Here is a 23,038-nt window from a genome sequence, read left to right as displayed (position 1 = left end):
ACACAACGCTACACATGGGTTGCGGACGACACCTGATAACCAGGCTGTACAATGCCATATGCGAATTTACAGCCACACCATTAAGGTCACTACGGCATAAATAGGGGGAGGAATTCGAGCGCCCATTACATGATAAGGAATGGGAACAGGCCCTAGAGTACCCAAAGAAAGTCTCTCGTATTTCACGGTTTAAAAACATCCAATTTTTTATACTGCATAGAGCCTACCTATCACCAGCATGCCTCCAGAGATTCTACCCCACCACACACTTCTCCTGCACACGGTGTAGTAATGCAACATTCCATCATATATTCTGGAGCTGCCCCAACCTGGTACCATATTGGAATGCAGTACACTACATGATACAGGAAGTCACAGGGCTCACAACCATTAACACTTGGGAAGCCTGTGCACTGGGATTGTTTTGCCGCCGAAAACGACTTAAAACCAGAACACAATTCGTGTCACTGGCCATACTACTAGCAAATCAAGTGATAGCCATGCACTGGCAGGCCCCAACAGGACTCCCGATTCCAGCTTGGATAGGAGCAGTTAATAAATGGGACGCAGTAGAAGAAGATGCCATTAGGCAGGAAGAAGTAAGAGGGGTGCGCAAGCTCCACTTATCCATGGAATGGGCCGGACTCCTGCACAGCTTCCGACACAAGGCGCCACAACACCTAGGCACACTACCACCCACAGGAGAGCAGAGACAGACCCCGACATACGAGACCCACACGGAATCCCCAACATCACAGGACCCCCTAACATACAATGAGCAAACAAGAATCCTTCCAACAAGGATAGGCTCACCACGGCCCCAAGCCAAACAAGCATTGGGAATGCAATAGGTCCTGCATTTGCTTGAGTTAGAGCTATTGGCGTATAAATGATATTGTTTTACCCATGAGTTATGGAGTATATGTATGTGGTGTGTAGTTGAATTATATAGGCTGGATTGGAATTGTTGTGGAATTGTGTGGTGTGGAATTGTGTGGGGCGGAGTGCATTTTGTAGCCGAAATATGTGGCATGGTGTGCAGTGGAATTATGTGGAGAGTAATTATGTGGTATTGAGTGTACTGCTAATATGTGGAGTGGGATTATGTTAAGTAGTGTAATTATGTAGAATGTTTTTTTTGTGTTGTGGAGTGGTATGTACTGGAGTTTAATTATTTGGTGAGCTGTTGAATTTTGTGGCATGATGTAGAAATGTGTGGGTTGGATGTATGTGGTGTGTTGTGGAATTGTGTTGTTGATGTGAATTATGTGGCTTGGTGTAGAATTATGTGGTGTGGTGTGGTTTGGAAATGTGTCCAGAATGCACTGCAGCAGCTTGCAGCCCCTCTATGTAAAGTAGTGGGCCCCATATAAATGAATTAAAAAGACACAGATCATGAAGGAGTAGAAACCAGTCCTCCTGTTACCTGAAGCTGAGCAAATCTAAGCTAAACGTATGCTTATGTTTTGTTTTAAATATGCAAATTGCGTTGGAAGCCAACACAGGTGGTCTCCTTGTTTCCCAAATTTAAGTTTCAGCAGCCCTTGGACTGTTAAATTAAGATTTAAGCACCTACACTTTTAATAGTTGCTGAAAATAGAGCACTTCCCTAATAAATGCCATTGAATAAACAGATATAATTCTGAGCAGGGAGTAATTCCTTCTTTGCCCCAAAACTGTAACTTGATGCACTCCCCCCTCTGGTGTACTGTGACGTCAGTATCATTCGTTAGTAATCTGTTCATGGTCCCTTAGGTTAAGAAAGCCAAGGTTCTCCACTCAAACACAATGACCAGCCAACTATAGTATAGTTCCCATTGGTTATTTGTAGGAGTAATGTGTACTACAAGAAAGCTTTAAGCACTAGCCAATCCGACTGTTTTGGTATTATTCCTGCAGAATTAATGCAATGGCATGTTCGCAGAAATATCATTTAAGCATGCCAGCTTGAGATTGTAAAGACTGCATGCTCTGAGGCAGAAGCAAAAGTTACACCTCAGCCCCTAACCGCATTACCGTTTCCGTTCTTTGCCCTATAGCGCATATGTAAACACTACTATGCTTGAAATCGGGTGAGATGCAATCAATACAAAAGAGTAAATGCAACCCCTTCATTTAAAGGTTGCACAGATGTGGACGCTTGATTCCCACTGTGTTTAGTAGTGATTACGGTGTCTTGCACTTTTGCCCTGAAAATGAACCTGCTTTTAAAACTTGAGTAAATATTTAAGATATTTATTTAAAGGGCGATAAATTTGAGGTTTAATAATATATATAGACCTATAAAACGAGTTTTGCTTTTCAGTCTCTTTTATTCTGTTGTTTCAATGCCTTTTTAGGTCTCGCCTGCGAACGCAGCGCAAAGCGCTGCTGTCCACAGCGAGATCTATTGTTACTGACTTGCCTCGGAAGTGGGACAGGAGATGGGCACGCGCAAGGCTTTTGGCGGAATTGAGCCGGTGTACGTGCACGTGAACACGCACGTGCACACACGCAATGTGCACATCTCCTGTCCCGCTTCCGATAACATGCCAGCCCCGTTGGAGGCTCCGTGTGGGCTATTGTTGGCGTAAAGTGTAATTCTGAGCAACAATAGCCCACACGGAGCCCCCCCCAGCCCTTCTTTACTCACCGGGCTGCTCTTCTGGGGGGGGGGGCTCCTCCTCACGGCTGCAGCACTTCTGTTGCGGGGCTTCCCTGCACTCCTGGGAGCCCCGCGCTGCTGTGGTCATCCTCGGCCGCCACATTCTTCACCCGGGCCCCCTCCTGGGACCCGGGGCTTCTCTTCACTCCGGCCACCACCGCGGGGCTCTCCCTTCAACATGGGAGCCCCGCGTTAGCATGGCACGCTGGTTTCTGTTTTTTGCCGGAGCAGGCCCCGCCCACGTCCCGGGCAAGGGCGCCTGACTTCCGGCTTGTTCTAATGGTGACCACGTATTGCGGCTTTCCTCTCTTCAAAGCATTGCAAATTGGAGTTATTACGATACGGTATTCTTTTGTCAATACTGTTCGTTTGCTTCAGCATTACACTGTTCGCTCATTAAGATTTATTATTCACTGTAATTTCCTGATCTTTTTCAGATTTTACGGCTGAGCAGTTGAGAGAATTGGGAACCAGTGCTGCCCCTCCCCCGCGCCATTAGCACTCTGTTCTGCATTCTAATTAGCAATAGCAAGCATCTACCCGAACTAGCTTACCTGTGTCTCCCTGAAGACCGCTACCGCAAAAGACTCTTGCCTCAACAGACAGTGCGATAAGTTAGCTGCCTCCACCAGCTTCAGTAATCGATTGCTTTTCAGTTATGGTGTGACAGCCGCGGTGCGTCCATTGGGGCGTAGGGGCGTAGCCCCACTAGCCACATCGCCCCCTAAATTCGTGCAAGTGAAGCAAATGAAGCAGCCAATTTCACAACTCCGCAGTCTCGCGCTGCTGGGACACGCACGCGGCAATCCACTGAAGGGGGAGGAGTGGGGCGGGGCTGCGGCAGCACTCAACACAGTTTGAGTGACAGACTGTCACTGATAGCGGCGAGTGCGCATGTTTGGGTTTGGGCTGTAACCAGCCCGTACATGCGCACTGTGTGAGCCACTACCATGCTCAGTAAGCGAGCGGGGGTGGGGGGGAACCCGAGAGGCCGTCGCAGCTCCCCAGTCTATTAGGGGCGGGCCGTATTCGTGCCCTAGCCAATCCTGGCGCTGCTAATGCAGCGTCCGGATTGGCTGCGACTGCGAGTGAGACACTTGCCGCGCAGTTTGAAGTTGTTCCTGCTCCTGACCGGCCCAGAGTAGACCTGTTCCTGCAATCCTAGTCCGGCCGAGGAACTAGAGACAGACAGAGGTGGCGCGGGATCGGGATCAGGTACGTTTTTAGATTTTTATGTTACCCCCCCCCCCTCTCCGAGAATTGCGAGCCGCGATTGATCAGTCCCCTAAAAAAACAGACACTCCTGAAACCTAATACGATTCCAAATGCATGACACTTTGCCTTGTTAACCACCCTCATTGTATATGTAAGGTTCCATCCTTGGCGACTAAACTAGTTGCTGATGGGAGCAAAAATAAATATATGAATAAACGACCCTCGCGGTGCTTACAGTAGATGAAGATTTGGAGAAATAAAATTAAATATGAAAACAAACGAGGACATTTTCTACTTTAAAAAAAACAAGGCAGAGGTTTTCCCTCAAACTAGAGCGAGCGGTCCCGCGAGCCTCTAACCGATTTCCTAAGAGCTTGTCCAGACGAAGCGATAATAAATGCAAACCCTGTGAACTGGAAGCCAGCCCTCTCTGCAGAATCAATAGGACATGCATAAAAATCATTAGTACATTAAGTGGGGGTGGGGGGTAGCTGGAGGGCTCCCCGGCCCAGCAGGGGTGGGAGACAGGGTCTGCTTTCCCCATCGCACCTGTCACTTTACATCAGCACTTGTTTCATTTTCCGCCCTAGTCCACCCCAGAGGTGGGCACAAAATGGATCTGTTGACGAGGGGCCCGACTCGAGCTGGAAAAGTCTGCCCTTTCTGCTGGGCTGTACCAAGAGCAGACCGAATCACGGGGGCACTCGGGACATTCCCGCCTTTGAAAGACCTGTGAAGATGGCGACAATTCAGACACGGCATGGGACAAGCCCTAGCCCACCTCTTCCCGCCTTCCAGAAGCAGCGATGCACTAGGACTAGTTATGTGAGGGCACTAGGTTGCGTCATGGATAGATTCACAGTTGATAGGTTACATGTATTAGAAACACTGCCCCAGTGTTTCCAAACTCCAGAAGCATCGGCGCAATGAGATGCGCAGATTGTGACGTCACGTGCAATCTATGGAAAAGTCATACTAAGAGTTGGTCCCATACTACTTACACACATTTCGAACAATAATCAGATGAACTCGTTCCACTGTGGATTCCGTCCTTAAAGCAACACAGATACAGAAATCCACCCCTCCCTCAGTTCATGATAAGATCCGCTGGACTTATACACTTTCAAAGTAATCGTCCACAAGACTTTTTTCAGCAATGTTTTGCTCCAGAATTGAGTTAGAAGGCACAAAAAAGTAACACGGTGGCCAACCCTTCTCCAGACACGCGCCCTTCCAGAGGCACCTCTTTTGTTACTGACATTTCTTCTTGGCGCTGTAATAATCACTTTGATAATCACCAGCGGACAGTTATTTACTGGACGGATCTCTGAAAAGCGAAAGGCCTGCCGGGATTGAAACCTGTGACGTGGTAGTTACACACAGGCCGCAGCAGCACGTACCCACCACTGACACACACTCTCAACACAAAGAACAGAAACTGGAAACAGAGAAGGATGACGGGGGCAGTTTTCATTTTTTTTTTTTATTGGGTCAGTGAGAAAACAAAAGGGATGTTGTGGGGGATGGGAGCTGTCAGCGCTGACCCCTTCCCCCCCTACAGCGAGCTCTTGGAGGCTCAGATGGATTTACCCCCCTCGTTGTTGTGCCCTGCAGACATAATTTTAGGAAGGCCCCCCGCCCCCCTCCGCCCCTCATTTCCCTCCGAGAAGTGTCAGGCCAGGGGGGGCTCTTGGGTTGAACCTCCACCCGTAGCATCTCCTTGCACTCTGCCTACCCCATGCATATTGTAAATCCTGCCGTTACTCATTACTTCCGCTGGTAGGACTGCTCGGCGGGCACGTGTACCTGCTGCGCAGGTCTTCACATCTTGCAACCACACTGAGGCCTACTCGACAGTCAAGCTTGATAAAACGAATACTTTTGAGAGCATAATGGCAACGTTTGCTGTTAATTCTGACTGTTTTGTCTTGTAGGGTTAATCTCTATTCCAAGGGCTTTGGCTTTTTGTTGTGTCTTCCCTGTGCCTGTGTTTCCACAGCGACAAGGCAGCGTTGAATGCTAGCGTCCACAAGATAGGTCACAGTTTGGAAATGGAAACCTGAACGGTTTGGTGGACTTTCCAATTTCTTAATATGTTTGTATGCTTCGTTCGAAATATTTACATATATATTAATATTGGAGCTACTCCTCGGTTTCTAGGCCCTGCCAGTGGTGACAAAGGGAGTTAGACATTCAGCAGTTGATCCAGTCACACAGTGTTGATGGAGGTCAGAAGCCAGGCTTAGATCACCGTTCTCCAGTGTCCACATTAAAAATGTATCCACTAAATACTGATCTGCCGTTTGTACTCCACAATATACACAGGTCCTGGGTTTACTATATTTGCTACTTGCTGGGGTACCTGTGCCAACTTTCACAAGAAAATAATATTTTGTGCGGAAAGTTAATGCAAGTGCAGTGAGAAAATTGCTATTGAAGGTGGAGCACTACACCCCCACGTTACCAAAGCAAAGCGGGGGGAGGGTTGAGGGGGGCACAGGGCAGGAGTAGCGCAATCACGCATAGGTCTTCATGAAAAGCTATGTGTACTAAATAAGCATGACCTACGGGTGAAATTATTTTCCCAAATCCACCCCGGTGCAAGCAAGGGAAAAGCGGAATATCGTGTGACCTTTTTCTGTAAATATTTCATTTTTTACGCAGCTTAACCTTGGGTGGTGTTCCTCTCTTTGAGATTAGAACTGAAGAGTGTAACTCAAGTGTCAGTCTCATGCAAGCCACCGCTGGCTATTCATTTGCGCCATAGGGAAATGCTTAGGTTGTGAATGTGTAATAGTCACTCACACCTGCCTTCGAAATTATAAACAGGTGGCAGTTGAGAGCTCTCGTAGCAGATGCAATAAGTTGTATTTAGGATCAAATGTGAATGCAACACAGCACGTGCATCTTTGTTAATGAGACATCCAATTACAAACTAGAACACCAGCATCCTACCCAACAGTAAAAGAGGATGTGGCGCTATGTCTAGAGCTGCCAGCGATGGAGGTGGGAAACAGGGTTCGTTCGAGTCTCGGCGTCGGGTCAGCATTCTGTGATTCTGGCCAACTCACTTTATCTAATTTCTGGTTGCTTGCAGTGTATATGTAGTGGGAGCATGGGATTGTGGTACTGCTATCGACTAGCTCACAGCCTGTATTTTTGCTAATCTAACGTATGGCAGGAAGAGAACAGACACTAATCAAATTAAAACTTGGAATGAGATTTTCAGCACCAGTGTCGAGGCAATTAAATTATTAACATCCCAGGGCATCCTCACACATTCAGTGTGATGACAGTAAATTGTTTTCTGCCCAGAACTGTTTGCTCAGATACTGCATATGTATGTAACATTAACAAATGCTGGTTTTGTTTTATGTTGAAGCACCATGCCAACTAACGTTTAATTGCTTGACACTCAACACAAATATTCCGAGGGTTCTGGGAGCAGAGATGGGACTCCATTTGAAATCTTCCTTCACAGAGGAGCACCGTGTGCTTTTGGTAATCATAAAGACAGTAAAATCAGGCAGTAAGTTTTCCGGCAGCACGACCATGTCGTTCAGACTAGAAATAAATAATGTAAGTTTGAAGGCTGCACTAATATATGCTGCCATTTATAGGCGGCCGCCATTATCTGCCATGTTGCGATTATGCCACAAAAGCAAGCAAGACCGGTTTTTATAATATATACATTTGAAGCAGCAACGAAGGGCCTTGTAAAGTACAGTCCCAAATCAAAAGCCCCTTCTGTCTGACGGCCCTGTGTAAAATGCATGCTGTCTCTTTAAATAAGTGTCCCCTTTACAATTATGTTTTTCTATTAGATGTTATCTCTGATTTGAGGCTGGCGCTTCCCTAACGGTAGCTAAGGTATCCATTTTAGGGTGCAGCAAAAAGCAACAAACGTTACACAAAATTGCCATTTTCTAAAGCAGGGGTCCAGGAGAGCCGGATCCATCATCACAGATTCAAAATATCTAATTAGTATGTAAATGAGTAGCATTTAGATTAATTCTACCGACATTTATTTTATCCTGAAAATCTGGCGTGGATTTGGCCCTCCTGGAACTATGTTGGACACATCTACTCTTAGAGCTGAGATTTCCATGAGTCTTATAGTCTGAATTCAGCACCTGAGCATAATAGGACAGAATGTATGAAGCTCTGTGGTAATACTGAATAAGCAGCTACCTATGTTATGCCATCTATTAATGTAATAACTGCACTTTCACAATTGCTTTATTAACCTTCCTGCTTTCTCAAATTTGCTTGAAAATGCACGATTTTTCTTCTTTTTTTTCAAAATTTTCTTGGGGGGGGTAACCCCCCCAAACCTCCCTTTTGGGGTTCGAGGTCGCTCGCTGCGCTCGCTCGCTACGGTGCTGTATGCTAATTCGTTTGCGCCCCACCACTTTAAAATCTCACCCACCGCCCCTGTGTGGACTAATCCATTTCCAGATGTGCCAAATTGGTTGGGTAGTCTAATTCCATGTGTGGAACACCAAGGCAGGGTTCAACTGACAAAGCACCCCCAATGTTTGCAAGCCTGACACAGCCGCGCTCTTTTCACAGTCAACGGATGCACAGGAGCCTGCCTAATTTACATTTTCTATCTCTCTCGCCTTTCCTTACCCCTAGACTCCTCTCCAGAAGACCATGCAGAAAGACTGGTGGATTATCGTCTGAGCCCAGAGCCTCGTTCTCCTTGCAGGAACAGGCACATCCCTGACACAAATTCCTAAAAGTGTCCTAATGGTACGGAGCTCCCAAAAAGGTCATTAAACTGCCCTCTCAAGCCGCTATCATCCTTCCATATTGTTATCACACCTTCTCCTAACTGACACTAACTTTGAGTTAAGCTGAGTTGAGCACATCTGTATAGCACATTATGGTTATCTTGAGAAATTTCTGAAATGGTTCCTGGTCCTCTAAAAAACACCATTATCAACCACCACCTGAAAAAAAACTGCTCATCTGAAAATACTGACCAAATACTGTCTATTTGCAACCTTTCTTACATTAACAAAATCAGGAAAAGGGAAATGACGAGAACTTCATGAGTACATGGGGCTGAGGGAAAAATACTGGCCAATCACTGCATTTCTCCAACCTCCATTACTTCAGGAGAATCACAACAAGCATTTGCAATGCAATAGGTCTCCCATTTGCGAGAGTTTAAGCTATTTGCATTGTAAATAACAATGCCTTTTATTTATTGGTTTTAAAAATAAATACATAAATAAAAGACATTGTAATTTACAATGCCAATAGCTGAAACTCTTGCAAATGCGAGACCTATTGCATTGCAAATGCTTGTTTAAACTTACTGTTGTCCCGAATGGATGGTAACTTTTCAGCATTTTTCCACTTGTCTGACACATAGTTTCTGTTCCTAGGCTCATGTTTTCACCAGTTTTCCTACAAAGTTACCGTAGACTTAATGACTGGAGGACGGGGTAGTGTGTGGGGCGAAGCGGACAGCCCATGGAAAAACGTCCGGGGCTGTGAAATGAGAGCGTTAGAAGCCTGTTAGCCACGCTAATAAAACAGAGGGCAAGTTCTGGGAGGGATTTAGCCCCTTATGCTCTGGTTTCTCTAGTGGTCGAACCTCTTCTAAAATAACAAGCATTGTCATAGCCAATAGGTCTCGCCTTTGGGACCTTATAATTATTTTGTTATGCTTTACATTATTGTGGGTGAAAGCTTTAACACATTTAGTAGGCATACAGTATAGCACAGTCTTAATCATAGGTGGATCAGTTTTCAAAATGTTGACACGTAGATAAAGAGAAACAGCCATGAAGCAAACAGCCGACACGTGCTTCGTCGTTTATATGACTTTCTCAAGGCTCGAGTTAATGTCCAAATGCAGAGAAATCATCAGTTTAGGGCACCCTTGTCTTATCTTGTGTATAGGTTCCAGGATGTTTTCCAAAAAATCCGTAAGAGATCAAAGTTGGCTTGCCAAAGTATAAAGGTAGTCAATCCTGGTAGCAGGTGAGCTAAAAAGCTCGTTATAATAGATGAGCAGAGGCAATGTTTCATGCCTCTAGGAGTACGGAAGTCTTCCGCAGTAGTCCAAATCCGCATGGAGGGGACGCGCCTTTTAATGAAAGCGGCAAGGAAACCTGACCCAAAACAGATGGCCCCTGCTCGCTGCTGCTGGCTCCCAAGATCATGGTGTGTTTTCGTAAACTTAAGCCATCTGCTGAGCGACAGCGGTGTTTAGTAACATGCAAATATGTTGCTAATAAAGGTGGAGTAGTGCCACTGGCCCCATTTATGAACTGCCCTATGGCATGGTATATGTTTTACCCGCAAATTTGCATGTTTTAATACCTTTTGCTGATGAGTGCTCCGGCAGACACCTGTTGAAAGTAAGCCCCTGAATGGCTATAGTGGCGCTGCCAGGAGTGCTGGGGCTTCTTGTTTGCCTTAGTAACGTGGATATTGCAAGGGGGGTTGGGGGTGGGGGAGGTGGGTATGTTGCTGATTAAAACACGGTGTTTAATAATGTGCAAATATGTAGCTACTAAAGGTGGTGTAGTGCCACTGGGCCCATTTATGAACTGCCCTATGGCATGGTATATGTTTTACCTGCAAATTTGCATGTTTTAATACCTTTTGTCGATGAGTGTTCCGGCAGACACCTGTTGAAATTAAGCCCCTGTATGGCTATAGTTGCGCTGCCAGGAGTGCTGGGGCTTCTTGTTTGCCTTAGTAAGGTGGATATTTTTACAAGAAGTAAAATAACCAAACATGCAACGAAAGACAAACACCTTGTCTCACGGCCCAGAAGTGGCCGAAGGCGGGGTGGAGACTGTATAGTACAAACACCTTGTGTCATGGCCCAAAATAACAAGCATTTACAATGCAACGGTCTCGGCATTGTTAAAGTTAGAGCTATTGGCATTGCTCATGACAATGCCGTTTCTTTAAATGTTTTAAAAACAAAAACATAAACAAAAATAATGTCATGAGCAATGCCAATAGCTCTAACTTTACCAGTTAGAAAGTATAACTGCTTGATCCGATACAGTACATCAATGCAGTGTAATGCAATGTAGCCAACAGAGCGAAAGATCTGGTCGAGTTTCCTTTGCAGTTAATGTGTATTCAGTGGGTACAGATCGACTAGCCCGCGCCCTAAGCACACACGCAAGGATGTGGCAGCCTTCCATTGCTTGCTGATTCAAGGCGAGTATGTACACTACACCGCTTTCAAATGTCACTGTTCGACTTCACCCAGTGTGGACTTCGAAAATCCCAAATGAGCAGGGGGCATTGGTCCCGCACCCCCGCTCGTGGAATCCATCACTGTAAAACCGCAGGCATGTGGACATCGACTCCCTCCCCCCCCCCTCCCCCCGCTAGCATCGTGGCTTATCGAGTGAAAGCATAAATGCGTTAAAAAGTAACCAAATGACATAAAACCACTCATCCCTGAAAGCACACACTATTAAAACTGTCCTGCAATGAGCGTAAACACGTTCACTCTCAAATGTTTAGGGATCGCTTAAAAACAAATACAACTAACAACTTTGCAAATGAAACTTCATAAATGAAAAAGAAACAGAAAGCCGCAGTTACCAGCACATTTCAAATCGTCACGACTACCTGGTTTACAGAGATTCTCCGTTGGCCCAAAATTTAGTTAAAAAATGAAACTGCCATGAAGATCGGAGTCCTGGTATGGAAGTGGTGTTTCAGATCGCCAGAATTGCCACCAAGCTTCTGAATGACATTCTGGTACAAATTATAGGAACAGGAAAGGGGAACATGGCGGCCGCTAACTAGTAACGGTCGCGAGCTCTCCCGCCTGGATGGTGGTCGTGCACAGTTAGGAGCAACAGTTTTGTGCTTACCGCAGAGGATTTCCTGGAGCGAAAGAGCAAGGAGTTTGAGGGACCGTGAATTTCTTTGTTTACGGCAGTTCTTCGGTGGTTTCGGCTGCTTTGTGCTTCCCTTCCCGTGTTGGTCCCAATGTTTCATGGTGGTGGTGGAGAGCCGCTGCAAGGACGCTGGGAGGTGTGTGGGCCAGCAGCAGTCAGGAGGAGTCGCCGCGCTGCAGCATGGTCTGGATTCCCGTCCAGGAGCTTTGACGTGTCGGGGATATTCAACGGCATTCCAGATATAAAAGCAAAATTTCTCGAGAATACCACCAAGAAATACACCAATGAAAACCCAGAGCGGGATTTCACCTCAAAGGAGCAGGAGCTGGGAGATGTAAGCAGAGAAACAACGCCGATGACCCCGGTAAGGAGATAGGGGCAGGCTTCACCGGACGAGGGTGTTTTTGGAAAGGGATGGAATTCTCTGAAAAATAATCACCTTCTGAAAGGATCACTGCTCGGCGGTTTTACAACTATGCACGCCCACGTACACGGTTCACTGGAGTTTGGGACAACCACACCGAGGGCTCCTGCACCGTGTGACCTTCCCGCCAGGATCTATATGAGGTACATTTCTCAAGCACTACTAAGCCGAGGGCACCGGAAGACAACACCGCCTTTCTCCGAGGCAGAGCAGAAATGCCTCGGAGAAAGGCAGCGTCCTTTTCGGATTCGGGGGCGTGTTTTGCTGTTGTCTCCTCCTTGAGACTTCTTGCAAAAAACACGCCCCCCGATCCGAAAAGGACGGGGCCTAATCTGAATGACTGACCTCTTCTCCAATGGCTGGCCAGCATTCAAGAGGCCAGCCAATGGAGAACAGGGGAGAAGAGGGGCGGGTTCAAGCCCCTCTTCTCCAAGTCATTAAATCTCGGAGCGAGACTGCGCAAGCGCAGCCTTCGCAGCCGAGACCTAAAAATAACCATACAATTAACATCTGCTCCGGAAATGTATCGAGATAAGAGCACAAGACAAGCAGGAAACAAAAAACGTGGTGTGTGTTTGTAAACTAAACTTAAGCCATATGCTGAGCGAGAGCTGATGCGAACAGAAATGTGGAGGTGTGGTGTGTCCCTTGCCCGGGGTGGAGGGGACGCGCCTAATAATGAAAGTGGCATGGAAACCTGAGCCAAAACAGATGGCCCCTGCGCGCCGATGATGGCTCCCGAGAGCAAAACGCTCTGGGAGTAAACATTTCCCAAAAAGCTGGAACATCCACACGCCTTTGGTCAGTTGCATGCTAAAGCCAGACGCAAAGGCCAATAACTTCTGAGCACCACATGCACAAGCTTCTACAAAAGCTGAAGTGATTCCAAGAGGCCGATTTCCTAGAGCAAACCACGGTGCCAGTCTTCATAAAACATTTGAAAATTCACCAGGCTATAAATTATGCCCACAAACAGGAAACACACTGATCTGCCGTTCAGCATAAGCGCTGATGCCTAAGGCGCTGCTCCGAAACCTGCGGCCTGTGAACTAAAACACCCGGGGCTGTCAGAAGAGAGCAATAGAAGAAGGGATGCCTGTTAACCACATAAATAAAACAGAGGTAGGGTTCTGGCACGGATATAACCCCTGGTTTCCCTAGTGGTAAAGCCTCAACTATTGGAAACAAAATGTAAATGTGTAACATGACGCTATATGATGAAAATATAACATAAGCAATGATAAAACAACAAAAATGTAAAATAGTATAATAAAAAAAAAATGTATGTTGAAAAAATAGAGTTGGGTGAGCCACGCAGAAAAAAAGAAAGGTGCGCGGCTCTTTTTTCCCTTTCCCACACTGGGCAGAAGAGTGAAAGTCTACTCTTGCAGCTGCTGCCAGACCGTATCCCTCTACTATGTATGTCACATCCGCAGTCTTGTTTCTGTTTTTAAAATGGCAGACAAACGTATGCTGATGCTATTAGCACACATGTCCAATAAGCCTTCTGCAACTCACACACCGATAGATGCTGCTGGGATGCGTTGCAGTGCGAACAGAATTTCTCTCCAGGAAAGGATTTAAGTAATTCATTTTACATGCACCTCATTGCTCTGTTTGTTGAACTGTAGTCTGCTTCTTTCCAAGATGGCATCCTTGCGAGCCTCATTGCGGAAATACAATATGTCAGTCTTATTTTTATAGGGACAGAACTTCGGCTTGGAACATCATTTCTGGCTAAATGATTTCACCAACGTTTTGGCCCAGTTCGCAGCCTTTGTGCATACTTCTACTGTCCTGAATGCGCGTACTGGATGCAGGTGAAAACTCAAGGTAGGATGGCTTACAGGAGAGACCATTGGCACTTAAAGCAGGTGAATACTCAAGGTGTTCAGTGAACATGATGCATGCATTGAACACATTACCACCTGAAACCCCTCATGTGTTCAGTGATCATGATGCAAGCATTGAACACATTACCACCTGAAACCCCTCATGTGTTCAGTGATCATGATGCATGCATGGAGCACATTACCGCCTGCACCCCCTTATGTGTTCAGTGATCATGATGCATGATTGAACACATTACCACCGAAACCCCTCATGTGTTCAGTGATCATATTTCATGCATGGAGCACATTACCGCCCACACCCCCTTATGTGTTCAGTGATCATGATGCATGCATTGAACACATTACCACCTGAAAGCCCTCATATGTTCAGTAATGATGATGCATGATTGGAGAACCTTGCCGGCGAAACCCCTTGTGTTTAGTGATCATGATGAATGCATGGAGCACCCACTGCCTGAAACCCCTCGTTTATCCAGTATACAAATATACATATGTGATAATGCAGCATGCATTAAAGAGCTTAGCGCCCTGTACCGGAACCCCTCGTGTGTTCAGTGATCATGATGCATGCATTGAACACATTACCACCTGAAATCCCTCATATGTTCAGTGATCATGATGCATGCATGGAGCACCTTATTGCCGAAACCCTTCGTGTTTAGTGATCATGATACATGCATGGAGCACCACTGTCTGAAACCCCTCGTTTATCCAGTTCACAAATATACATATGTGATAATGCAGCATGCATTAAAGAGCTTAGCGCCCTGTACCGGAACCCCTCGTGTGTTCAGTGATCATGATGCATGCACGGAGCACACTACCGCCCGCACCCCCTTATGCGTTCAGTGATCATGATGCATGCATTGAACACATTACCACCTGAAACCCCTCATATGTTCAGTGATCATGATGCATGCATGGAGCACCTTATTGCCGAAACCCTTCGTGTTTAGTGATCATGATACATGCATGGAGCACCACTGTCTGAAACCCCTCGTTTATCCAGTTCACAAATATACATATGTGATAATGCAGCATGCATTAAAGAGCTTAGCGCCCTGTACCGGAACCCCTCGTGTGTTCAGTGATCATGATGCATGCACGGAGCACACTACCGCCCGCACCCCCTTATGCGTTCAGTGATCATGATGCATGCATTGAACACATTACCACCTGAAACCCCTCATATGTTCAGTGATCATGATGCATGCATGGAGCACCTTATTGCCGAAACCCTTCGTGTTTAGTGATCATGATACATGCATGGAGCACCACTGTCTGAAACCCCTCGTTTATCCAGTTCACAAATATACATATGTGATAATGCAGCATGCATTAAAGAGCTTAGCGCCCTGTACCCCTCGTGTCTTCAGTAATTATGATTCATGTATGGAGCACCATACCGGCCGGAACCCCACGAGTGATCATGATGCACGCATGAATCTAATTGACAATTCGCTGCACTAACCGGAGATGTGCTTTGATCTAAATGTAAAAAGGGCAAAATATTCACTTAATGAAACAAAATAATGAAATTATACAATATGATAAGGATGATGACAGTTCATATTGCTAACAATTGTGTGCATGACAAATGAATACAATGGCAGCGAGCCGACAACCTGCGATGGAGGAAAAGACGACACACAGGATCAGCTCAGTCTTCCATCCTTCTCTGTTTTTTGGGAGCTTTATAGAGCGCGAACTAGGCCCGAAGGTATCAGAGCGCTTTACATGAGCACCAGTTGCGTTAGAGACGGACACATTCATTTTTTGTTAGGCACAGGGAGATTAAGCGATTTACTCAGAATCATAGGATGTTGAGCGTCCCTGCCGAGAACCGAACCAGATTCCCCAGCTTCGAAGTCGACTGCCCTAGCCATTAGCCCACATCCTCTCCCTTTCTAGGGTTTATCACCAATACATCGCCAGCTCCACAAGCCTAATTTACTAAAAATGAGGCTGAATTGGTCTTTCATCCTTCCAATGTAAATTTGAACTATCCATGATATCTTCTAAGGAGACTTTGGGGATGCAGCAACAGTTTGCATTCAAAACACATCAGAACGGGGTGTATGCATCCTGAAATGAATTTTTACGGATTGATTCCATAACCCCCTTTTATAAATCAGCCCCCTTTAAAAGATATGACTTGGCCTGATATTTAGCTTATCAAGTTTCATTACTGTGTATCATTTTCCCCACAAGTGCCATCACATACATCCACTTCACACCAAAACACATAAGAAAAAAAACATTGACATTACAACGTCAGTAGCTCTAACTCTAAAAACAATGCGAGACCCTATCTCAAAGAAATGTGAGACCCCATCGCATTGGTAATGCTTGGTGGAAGATGAAGGTGAAGGGTCAAGGCTGTGATGTCTCTACAGCAGGTAATGATGCCAAGAAATTAAGTGACAAACAGTGTTGCTCGGTGTCAGAGGGACATGTGGTGTGAGGACAAATATGAGCTGGAGGTCACATTCGAGGTGGGTGATTTGGTATGTGTCAAAGATGCCATTTTGTTAAGAACGAGATCTTCGAAATGTAGAGATCCTGTTAGAGGCATCGAAGTTAGAGGCAATGCTATTCGTGTTTCTAATGAGCAATGGTGGACTATGGCAAGAGTTGCTAGAATTGGAAAATGTGATAATGAGTGAAAACAAAAATGTCTGTAAGTGACGAGCAAGTCTTGGTTGCAGGGAATGGTCAGAGTTCTTGGTTAAGGAGTACTTGTGTTATCAAAGTACCTAAAAGATACACTCCTCTTACATGTTGAGTAGCATCCAGTTCGTTTTTCATATTTACTTTCAGTATTATTTTTCTCTGGTTATGTGTTGATCTCTTGTCCTGTTTTGTGTGCATTTGTTTGTGTGCGGTAGTGTCTCTGTGGTTCTGTGTGGGTGTATGTGGTGTTAAAAAGAAAAGGGGGTAAGATGTGTGGCATCTGCAGATATGATGTCTTTACTGTTTATTGTTATATGATGTAATAAGGCAGTGTACAGCTATTGGCTATGTTAGTGTTCTGTTATGGAATTTCTTATGTGATGGTTTAAATAGTGTTACAGTTGCAAGGATCTGCTGGCCCCACCTTGTGAATTGGCATGATTTCCACATGGTTTCTAGGCCTCTATGTTCCGGCAGTTCTCGTCTGTCCTCCCCTATGCCTTCCATGTTTGCTACCACTGCACCATACAGTAAAGTGGTGGGAGGGTAGAGAATATTTGTTTATAAGATCCATTAGGTCCTTCAGTTTTCCACCTGCGTATCAGTTCCCTAGCACTTTCATACCCCTTCTTTCACATAACCCAGACCAATATCCCTCATGCTGAAGTTGTAATGATGCCGACAGGGAGAGGTCCTTTGCATACAGGACCCTCATGTGTGTTCTCTGCACGGCCTAGGCCCATACAAACTTCAGGGTATTCAACAGGAGACCAGAATATTCAACACCTGTTTGAGCATTCAGGCTAGTCAGTGTGGCTAGTAGCATGGTACTGGCGGGTATCAATCGCACGCCAGTCACTGTTCCTTTCCTCACCCCTTACACCCTTCTTGACAATGTCTCCAGTAAGCTGCCCATTCCAGTTGTGCTGCCAGGTAATAAAGCTACAGGTCGGGGGCCACCAACCCACCTCCATCAGTGGGGAGCTGCAGTTTGGTTAAAGTCGGGCTACGACATCCCTTGCCTTACATGAGGTTTATCAATTGCTTTTCATTTCCCGAAAGATGGATTTTTGGAGCCAAATTGGGTGAGCTGCAAAGTAATAAAAGAGACCGGGAATTAAAACCATCTTCAACAGTATGACCCTGCCCATGACTGATAGAGGTAGTGTTGGCCGGAAATTTGAGGAAGTCCGCAGGGAAGTCAGTGCCAGTTGAAGAGTGCCCTCAAGGAGATCAGCCAAGTTGTGGTAAATACGAATGCCCAGGTACCAAAATGAGACTGGTACCCAGCACAGATCCTGCCCCATTTCTCGTGAAATTGCGCCCATTGTCGGAGCATGTATCGTGAATGCATTTGATTTATCCCAATTCATATGGATTCCGACGTCTGGCTAAAATCATCCAAAATGCTTATCGCGCCCTCCACATCTGAGAGTTCCCCTCTGTGGTACACTAATAGATCGTCCACGTATGAGGAGATATAGATGGGGTGTTGATCCATCACTATTCCTTGATAATGATAGGCGGTGCAGAGCATCAGGGCCTGCGGTTCAACAGCCATGGCAAATAACACCAGCGACAGCGGGCAACCCAGTCTGTTGCCGGTCTCTAGCATACGGGGTGCTGATATGACTCCCCGGTTCGGACCTGAGACATTAGGGCAGAATATAGCAGACATTATCAGGTGAGGAAGCCATTCCCTAGTCCCATGCTGACCAGTGCAGTGTAAAGAAGTCCCAGCGCAGAGTCAAAAGCTTTTTCTGTCCTTGTCAATTGCTAGTGCTTTTGGATAGTCCATTAATGGGGTATGGAGCATTTGGTGAATGTTAGGGATCTTACTCCGAGTAGGTATAGAACTTGTATGATGAGTGTGAATAAGATCACCAAGGTGGGGGGCCCAGTAACCAAAATGTTACTAAGTATTTTATAATCCACATTTAATATGGAGAGGGGTCTATAGGATGTTACCATATCACTCTACCCTTTTTGTGGATGGGAACAAACAGGTACTCTCCCATCATTGGTGGGAGCTCTGCTGCTGTTCTTGCTGCATTATACAATGTAGTCAAGATTGGGGGAAGCATGTCTACATAACATGCATACAATTTTAGGGGCAAACCATATGTGGCTGGTACCTTGCCCAAGATTTTAATCTCCCCCCTCACTTCCTGGATCGTGATATCACCTCCAAGGGATGCAGCCACTTCCGATGACATTTGCTTCATACTTGCTGACAGAACATAATCCTGCATGGGCTGGGTGGGGACCACATCAGAGCACCCATAGATGTTAGAATAATATACAACTAAGACTGTTTCAATTTCGGCCTACCTGTAAACCAGGTCACCCTCCCCTTTTGCACATCTGCAGTATTTGGAAACCTTGACCATCAGGATTGGCCAGCCCCGCTAGTAATCTGCTGGTTTTATCACAATCTGTGTGTGCTCTAATAATATATGCTCGATAATCGTAATCCTGGAGTCGCTCCACTAGTTCGAGGAGGTTTTCTCTTTCTACTCTGTCTGTCATGAGGTCCCTGTTCACCCTCTGTCGGTAGTTCCAGTTTCATAAAGAGGTACTCCTAGTGGTTGATCTCAGGATGAAGCTGGGCCCAGGTCCCTACTACTGCTCAGATACTATGACCGTGTACCACTAGTTTGAATGCCCCCCACTCCACTAGTGGGGAGGAAGTCGCACCCGTATTCTCCATGAAGTAATTACTTATCGGGGGGGGGGGGGGGTGGGGGGGGGGTGTGATCTATCTAAAGTCAGCCACGCAGTTAAAATCCCCTCCAAGTAACACAGGGTAACCGTGTATTCCGGTGAGGAGAGGCGTTGGGGAGAATAGGAATGACTGTTTGGTCCACATTGGGGGCATAAATGTTCACAAAGGCTATACTTTGCCATCCAATTTGCCCGCTAATATCACAATGACCATCTTGATCTGTGATCTCTATCTGCAAGAGAAACGGGGTCCCAGGAAGGATCCAAACCAGCACCCCCTGCCCTTAGCAAATGGTGAGTATGAGGTGTTTTTCACCCTGCATCGCTTCTGCAGCGCTAGACCCTCCTCTTTTGTTAAGTGAGTCTCACAAATTCAGTTTTATTTAAGGTATCTGTGAGGGATGATGCAGATATATCATCTGCGGTCCTCGTGGCCCCACCCATAGTTGTTGTTCCAGAAGTATCCAAATGGTGCGTTCCAGATCTGTGGCAAAATGATATACTTGCTGTGAGAGCTGAGGCGCCATATGATCTATTTCCATCTTTGGGAGTCTCAGTCAACCTGAAGTAGCGGCTTGGAGTTTGGACAGGGCCAGCCTGGTGTCTCACCTTGCCAGAAGTATGTTTAAATGGCTGGGTCTATTGGGCATAGTTCTGATGCGGGCCGGGGCCAGTATAGACAGCATGCCAAAAATGCAGTTAAACTGTGGAGTTACAACCATGTTCTTAGTTTGGACTCGTCCCTAATACGATAATTGTGGCTTGCTCCATTTAGTGAACTCCCTGTGCACTTGATTAGTTAGTAGTCATACTGTCTATGATCATCGCTGGAAAATCGGTAATAATCAATGTGATATTTCATCTTGGTGGGGATTTACCAAAATGGATGTGCATGGAGGGCTTTGCTTGTGATATAGATCACCATGGGTGAGACTTCACTTTTGGTCCAGTTCACTTAGTACGTGGAAAACGCTGTAAAAACTGATATGATGAACATCAGTGCTGGCATCGAAAGCCCATTAGATGGCAGGGATTTTTTTATAATTTAATAAAAGAGGGGCGTGGGCTGCCCAGAATGAGCATGCCAATGCCCCCACTCCCCCATAAAAAAAAAACTGCACAGTCGTTCTGCCCCCCCAGGGGAAATATCGCGGAAATACCCTCCGATCTGCCCCTCCCCCCAGGATGGGCAGAAAGCCCTCTAGGCACCAGCCAGGGACTATTTTCTTTCCTTGTGTAAGGATGGGAGTTGCACTGAAAGGGCATGCCGATGCCCCTAACCCCCTCCCCACAAAATGGGCACAGTCTTTCTGCCCCCAAGGGAAGATATGGGCAACAGCCTCTGATCTGCACTCGTATGGGGGGGCAGAAAACCCCCTAGACAACAGGGACTATTTTTACTTTGTGTAGGGGTGGGGCTGCACAGAATGGGCATGTCGATGCCCCCGCCCCCTAAAAAAAAGAATGGCCACAGTCCTTCTGCCCCACCCGCGGGGTAGAGCATGGTTATTACACCCGATCTGCCTCCTTCCCCGGGTGGGGGCAAAAAGCCAACTAGCCACCAGGGATTTGCTTATGGGCATGTAGAGAGCGGCCCCAAAGTCAAGGGTCACTCCCCATTTTTGTAGGCACACATTTTTGCCATTTCTGCCCCACTTAGGGCCCGATCAGTGATATTTTTAGGCTCATCTGCCCCCCTTGGGAGCAGAAAACCAATAGATAACAGGTGGCGCGTGTGTGTGTGTGTGTGTGTGTGTGTGTGTGTGTGTGTGTGTGTGTGTGTGTGTGTGTGTGTGTGTGTGTGTGTGTGTGTGTGTGTGTGTGTGTGTGTGTGTGTGTGTGTGTGTGTGTGTGTGTGTGTGTGTGTGTGTGTGTGTGTACTGGAGTTCGGTTGACGGTCTGAATTTATTGACGTTTGGCTGGCTGTGTGTGTACTGGAATTTAGCTTGTGGTATGTCTGGACTTGCGCTTGGCTGGCGGGTTGTGTGGACTAGTGCTTGGTGGTGGTGTGTGTGAACTGGCTTTTGTCTGGCGGTGAGTGTGGACTGGCGCTTGGCTGGCAGTGCGCGTGGATGGCGCTTGGCTGGCGGTGTGCATGGATGGCTGGTGGTGTGCGTGGACTGGCACTTGGCTGGCGGTGTGGCTTGTGTGGATCCCCCAGCGTTTTTTACCCAGAATCCTCTGCAAACCTCAAATTTTGCTAATAAGTCACATTTTCTTCCCATGTCTGTGTGGGAAATTTGAAGGATCACTGCGCCAACACAAATATCCTACCACTCTGTGTTCCCCTTGATCTCCTAATAAAAATTGTGCCTCACTTGTGTCGGTGCCCAAAGCAGAGTCGACCTAAAAACATAATTTAAAAAAAAGCTGCTCTTAGGGACACGCGTTGGTTCCCCCTCAGTTTTTCATTTTATATGTTTTTAGGCTGACTCTGCTTTGCGCACCCACACAATAGAGGTATAATTTTTATCAGGAGACAGAGGGGAACACTGGGTGGTAGCAAATTTTTGCACTCCCGCTGATCCCACACAGAAATGTGAGGAAAATGTAAAGCCAAGCCTGTGTAAGAGTGATCCCAACTGCCTGCACGAGGGGTTCCCCCCCTGTGTTGTGATATGCCCGGAGGGCGACTGTACCTGTATTGCTTCTTTGTATTAATAAAGACTTGTTGAAAACTAAAAAAAAAAAAAAAAAAAAAATGTAAAGCCAAGCCCGGTAGCAAAAACTCAGATATCCCCCTAAGTATCACAAAACAGTCTGTTTTTGAAAAGAGGACTCCTGGGTTTTGGTCCCGAGCTTGGCAGCCATCTAAGGATATATACCCAATGCAGACATTTCTGATAACTAGACACCCGAGGGAGTCCAGGGAGGTGTGACTTGCTTGGATCCCCCAATGTTTTGTTATCCAGAATCCCCTGCAGACCTCAAATTTGGCTAAAACAAATCACATTTTCCTTACATTTCTGTGTGGGAAAGCTGTAGGATCAAGGAAATAGCGTTTCTCTTGTGAGCAAACGTCCCTTACGTGCACAGCCTTAGTATCCAAGAAAGATAGGACTTCTCAAATTCGTATATATACAAGCTGTAGGATCACCAGGTCATCACAAATGTTCTACTACCCAACGTTCCCCCCAGGTCTCCCGATAAAAATACTACCTCACTTGTGTAGGAAAATTTTGAAATCTCCACAGTACATTTTGGGCCATTTCCTGTCACAGGCACTAGGCCGACCCACACAAGTCAGGTACCATTTTTATCAGGAGTCTTGGGGGAATGCTGGGTGGGTGGAAGTTTGTGGCTCCCTGCAGATTCCACAGAAATGTAAGAAAAATGTATTTTTTTTTTGTTTACAAAGTTTGAGGTTTGCAAGGTAGTCTGAATAACAGAACCTGTTGGGAGCCACACAAGTCACAGCATGCTGGATTCCCCTGGGTGTCTAGTTTTAAAAAATGTACAGGTTTGCTAGGTTTCCCTAGGTGCCGGCTGAGGTAGGGTCCAAAATCCACAGCTGGGCACATTGCAAAAAATAGGATCAGCTTTTACTGGAAAAATGTGGTAGGTCCGTGTTGCGTTTTGGGCAGTTTCCTGCAGCGGGCACTAGGCCTACCCA

General features: G+C 46.3%; 1 protein-coding gene across 5 annotated transcripts in view; it reads left to right on the top strand.

Moving 5' to 3' along the window:
* The window catches only part of LOC146835324 (uncharacterized), an 84,856-nt gene that overhangs the window by 28,180 nt on the left and 33,638 nt on the right, over positions 1–23,038 (top strand). The window contains exon 2 of one of the 5 annotated variants that reach the window (XM_085602903.1): positions 13,880–14,008. The exons of 2 other annotated variants lie outside the window; for them this stretch is intronic. The gene's annotated coding sequence lies outside the window, so the exon portion shown is untranslated. Of the gene's footprint in view, positions 1–8,497; positions 8,634–13,879; positions 14,009–23,038 lie in introns of all 5 variants that reach the window. 2 more of the 5 variants (XM_085602905.1, XM_085602906.1) reach the window with 2 other exon arrangements.

Source organism: Triturus cristatus, chromosome 4_2 (genome assembly GCF_964204655.1).
Source record: "Triturus cristatus chromosome 4_2, aTriCri1.1, whole genome shotgun sequence".
Lineage (NCBI taxonomy): Eukaryota > Metazoa > Chordata > Amphibia > Caudata > Salamandridae > Triturus > Triturus cristatus.
This window is presented reverse-complemented; position numbering and strand designations above follow the sequence as displayed.